At 36.8% G+C, this 5,748-nt stretch overlaps 1 long non-coding RNA gene across 1 annotated transcript in view; it reads left to right on the plus strand.

Moving 5' to 3' along the window:
• Positions 1–5,748, plus strand: part of LOC102490048 (uncharacterized) — a 95,797-nt gene that overhangs the window by 52,855 nt on the left and 37,194 nt on the right. The gene's annotated exons all lie outside the window — the stretch shown is intronic.

Consider the following 5,748-nt stretch of genomic DNA (forward strand, 5'->3'; position numbering starts at 1 on the left):
ATGGAGACAATGCAGAAAAGCAATGTTGTGAAAAAATAATTTCCAAAATGCCCCTGAATTTGGTAAAAAGCATCTATAGATCTAAAGATTCTAAAAATAATTGAGTTGTATAAATACCAAGGAAACAATATCTGACACATCAACATCAAATTGCTACAAACCACAAAGACAAAAAGTTTCAAGCTGCCAGAGGAAAAAAGACACATCCTATATGAAGGAACAATAAATTGAAAATGACAGATTTCTCTCCAGGAAGAAATGACTGAGTCCAGAAGACAGAAGATATCTTTAAAGTACTGGGGGAACACTGACAGTGTAAAATGCTATATTCAAAGCTCTCCATCCTGCACACAGAACAACAAATGAAATAAGAATAAAAATACATACTCTTCAAAAACAGGGGTTTGGGTGGCATGGTGGTTAAGATGGCTGGATCCCACATGACCAACTGTGGATTCTGAGTCTCAGACTTGGTAGCTTGAAAAACATACCAAACATGCTGGGCACGTGTGGATCCAAAAATCACAAGAGGAGAATAGAGGAGAAAGGATTGTGGCATGGCCATACCCCTGTAGGGGGTTGCTTTCTCACCTTTCCTTTCTCTCTCTCTCTCTCTCTTTCTGTCTCTGGTGAGCACACATGTCCTATACCAAACTAAAAACAAACAAACAAAACCAAAAAAACAGGGGCATATATTGCTCTCTAGAGTAACCACAGAGAAAATAATATACAGTTAAAAGGACAATTGAGGAAATAAAGTGGAGCACTACAAAATGCTTACTTAGTGTAAAACAAGGCAAGAAAAGGTAAATATAAAAAAAAAAAACATTAAAGATAGTACACTGGAGGGGCTGGCAAGTGGCCTGGTGGTTAAAGGCACTGGACTCCCACACGGCTAACTGCAGTTCAAGTCCTGGACTTGGTGGCTTGCTTTCTCACTTTCTGTCTCTCTCTCACTGTGTGTCCCTCTCTCACTCTTAGAAAACATTTTTAAAATTATCTTAAAAACCTTTTAGTTTTAGGTGCCTAAGTATTTTATAATTGGGCAACTAATAACTAAGTCAGATAATTATAAAAAATGATGAAATTCAAATATCACAGAAGCGGGTACATCCACACCTCCTCCTTCGCTCATCAGTCTTGCATCATCCTCACCTCTTACAGACAACTGCAGCAGCTTCCTAACAGCTCGCCTCTCAGTCCGTGCTCTTTGTAGTTACTGTTATCCTGTTCTCTATCTCTCTCACTCTCTATTGTCTCTATCTGTCTATCATCTATCTATCTATCTATCTATCTATCTATCTATCTATCTATCTATCTATCTATCTATCTATCTATCTATCATCTATCTACCTATCTCTATCTATCCATCCATCCATCCATCCATCCATCCATCCATCCATTCATATGCTCTTTTCATTCCTTTTTATAGAAACTTCAATGACCACTCATTTTTCTTAAAATAACACTTAAACCCCGTACAATGGCTAGATGGATTTTGTGGTATGGTTGTGGCCTGCCATGCCAGTTTCTTCGCAAACCACTCTCCATTTTCAAATAAATACCCACCACAGTTTACAGCCTACTGAATTTACAAAGGTGTGGTCCGCTTCAGGGCCTTTGTCCATGCTGATCCGTCCTTCATATGGCTGGTTCATTAGTTCCTATGGGTTTTATCTCCACGGGGAAGTGTTTCTGAGCTACAGGTGTGCACATCCCCTCAAATACCATCCTCAGTTCCACAAGAGGAGAGTAATATTTTTATTTCAATTTTACATTGTGGACTTAGCATCTGTAATTTATCTTGGTCACACTCTCCTACCCTACTTAATTTTTTTTTTCCTGAGAGGTTTTTGCTATAGGGCACATCACTCACCAGAGAGAGAGAGACAGAGAGACAGAAAGCAAGAAATCCCCACCCTGGAGGGGGGGGGGGGGGGGGGCAGATGGCCATGCTGCAATCACTTCTCCTCCATTCTCCTCTCAGGATATTGGGCATCCATGCACACACCCAGCGTGAGTTTAAGCCATCGGGTCTGGAACTCGAACCGCAGTCGACTACGTGGGAGTCCAGCAACATAGCCATTACACCAACTGCTAGTCCCAAAATAATTATTTTTAATAAATCATAATGAAAATATTTGAATTCTTTGAAGAAAATATACAAAAGAGCACATTGCATTTAAGGTTATAAAAAATGTTTTAACATTTTATTGAAGTGTGAGATACCTAAAGACACAAACTGAAAGCATACAATTGATGAACTTTTACAAATTAAACATTCTCTTATGCCAGTGTCCAGAGCAGGAAAGAAGACATTACAGTGATCCTCAAAGCCCCCTCCAGTTCCTTTCTAAGAATTATACACACCAAGCGTGAGTAATAAACATCTCAAGAGAATATGATAGGTTTATTTTGCCTGATAAAAGTTCATTTTTTAAAAGTTAATTTATTTCTTCTATGACAGAGACAGAAAGAGGGGGCAGGAAGATCGAGAGGTAAACACCCTTGACACGGGTACACAGACCTGATACCTTCCATGTGGGCCCGGTGTCACAGAACTTTGTGTTGCTGCTGCACCAGAAATCCCGACCCTGGCTTTTTGAAATTTTTATAAATAGAAACATGCATTTCTTTATGATTATGGTTGTCTTCTTCATTCTGTGCAGTATTCCAGTGCGTGAATATACTGTAATTTATGTATTTCTTCACCATTTATGGAGCATGTTTTTCAGCTTTTGTCTATTACAAACAGTGTTGCTATGAATACATTTCTTTCAGTGAACATGTGTACACTGAATAAGTTTTATTGACACTGCCAAACAGTTTTCCACAGTGATTATATCAATTTATATTTCCATTAGCAGTGTATAAAAGTTGCCATTGCTTTATATCCTTGCTGAGACTGAATTTTTCTTTTTCATTTTAGCTATAGCCCTTTTGGTGGCTGTAAAATGGTATTACGTTGTTATCTTAGTTCGTATCTTCTTTATTTATAATGAAATTAAACCTCTTTTGTAAGTTTATAGGTCATTTACGTATGTTTTTCTAGGATGTGCCTCTTTAAGTCCTTTGTCTATTCTTTTCTGTTTCCTATTTTTTAATAGGAAACAGAAATAGGATTTTTACTTTCTGAATAAAAGTTACTTGTAGACTATAGGATTTTTACTTTCTTTACTTTTTTCTTTTTTTTTTTCCTTTGGGAAGGTTTTTGCTATAGGGCACGTGCGCTCGCCAGACAGACAGAGAGAGACAGAGAGACAGAAAGCAAGAAATCACCCCCCCCCAGGGGGGATGGCCACGCCACAATCCTTTCTCCTCTATTCTCCTCTCGGGATCTTAGGCACACACACACACACATGCACCCAGCATGAGTTTCAAGCCACCAGGTCCAGGACACGAACCGTGGTTGACTACGTGGGAGTCCAGCGATGTAGCCATTACACTAACTGCTGGTCCCAGGATTTTTATTTTCTGAATAAAAGTTACTTGTAGACTATAGCATTGTATCTTTTTATTCCTTACAGTTTTTCTTTACTAGTAAGAGAGAGGGAGAGACAGGCTACCCCAATATGGTCCCCACGCTGTGCTCTATCCGCAGCTGCAAACTGGCCCAGATAACAGCCCTATGTGTGTCTGGCAAGTCCAGGGAGGTTTCTGGAACCGAACCTGGGGCCTTTCTCTGTGCGTCAGTTTATCAAACTTTGCATTACTGCTGCACCACTGTCTGGGCCCTTTATGCTTCCTATGAAAAGCTTAAAATGTTTCCCTTTTTACATTTAGATCCATATTCCACCTGGAATTTGCTTTTGCACATTGTGTGAGACAGAGACCAGGATTTATTCTGTCCTTATGGATATCTAATTGACCCAGCACCATTGACAGAAAACTTTACCCCTCTTCTGATAACACCATTATTGTATCAGCACTTAAATAACCATATGTTTGTGGATCTGTTTCTAGACTCTATCAGCTTCTAATTTGTTTTATTTGTCTATCTTTGTGCCAATAAGCTCTGGCTTTTGTTTGTTTGTTTGTTTGTTTTTTGGAGAGCATTTGCTATAGGGCACATGTGCTCGCCAGAAAGACAGAGAGAGACAGAGAGAAAGTGAAAATAATCAGCCCCTGGGACCTCTGTATGTGCTGCCAGAGTGTTTACCCACCTCTGATGTCTCTCTATGGTAAGGTTCAGGTCCCTTCCTATAGTCTTTATTTTTCTTAGAATATGTGAAATACAGTGTGGTCATGTGTGTGGGTTTTGTCTATTGTGAATATAGCCGATATGAATATTCATATATAAGTCTTTGTGTGGAAATATGTATTTATTTCTCTTGAGTAAATTCCTAGGAGTGCAGTGGTTGTGGTATTTGGTAGATGTATATTTAATATTAAAAAAAAAAAAACCTACCAGGATGTTTTATAAAAGCTTCACTTTTACATTTTGAAAAGGTATATGAAATTTCCAGTTGCTTCATCTGCACTTGGTACTGTCAGTCTTTTTCATTTTAACCACTCTAACAGTGTTGAGTGGTATTTCATGATTTGTATTTCCCTTTTAAAAAATATTATTTTATTTATGATTATTTTTAAAATTTGATGTAGGGTAAGTGCTCTCACCAGAAAGTGAGAGAGAGAGAAAGAGAGATGAAAAGTGAGAAAGCAAGCTCCCAGATCTGGGACTCAAACCATGTTAGCCATGTGGGAATCCAGAAGTGCAACTACTATGCCATCTGCTGGCCCCAGATTGAACTTCCTTTATGACCTTATGTTGAGCATCTTTTCATGAACTTACTAGTCATATAAATATTGTATTTTGTGAAGTGTCTATTCACTTTTTTATGTCTATTTTAATTGACTTATTTGTCTTATTTTTAGTGAACTAAGAATTATCTTATGTATTCCTCATACCATATCCTAATTATATTATTTTTGCTACTACTATAAATCATTTTTTGATTATATGGTACTATATGTATCTATTCTTATCTTTTTCCCCCATGCTCCCAATATTATAAAATGTTTAAATATTTAATTGACAAAGATTGAATATATTTAAGATATAGAAACTAGTGATTTTATATACATATGCACTGTTCCATCATTGCTACAATCAAATTAATTAACATATTATTCACCATCCAGGGTGTACATTAGAACCCTAGAACTCATGTCTTTTTTTTTTTTTTTTAAACTAAATGTCTTACTTTTCATGAAGTACAGTTTTTCATTTTTCTTTCATGGTTTATAACTTCTGTGTCCTTGATACGAAAACATCACCAAATCCAAGGTTGGAAATATTTTTCTTTTTCTTGCTATAAGTTTTGTATTTCCACTCATACAATTAGGAATATGATTCATTTTGAGTTAATTTTCATGCATTTTTCTGTGGCAGGACTTGATGTTTACTTTTTCCATGTAGATACTAAATTATGAACATCTTTTCTTCTCCCATTGAATTGCTTTAGGACTTTGAAGAAATATATTGTACATGAATTTTTTTTCATGGACTAATGATTCTATTATTCTGTTCCATTGACCCTTTGATATATTTATAATTTGGCAGTGCACTGCTATTTTTAGTACTATAACTTTGTTGACACTTTGGAAATCAAGTAATGTGTGTCTTTGTTATTTTTAAAAGCTACTTTGGCTATTCAAGGTTGTTTGTACTTCATATAAATCTTAGAAGCAAAATCAATTTCTGTGTGTGTGCGCGCACACACACACACACACACACACATATATATA

Source organism: Tupaia chinensis, unplaced genomic scaffold, assembly GCF_000334495.1.
Source record: "Tupaia chinensis unplaced genomic scaffold, TupChi_1.0 Scaffold000340_1, whole genome shotgun sequence".
Lineage (NCBI taxonomy): Eukaryota > Metazoa > Chordata > Mammalia > Scandentia > Tupaiidae > Tupaia > Tupaia belangeri.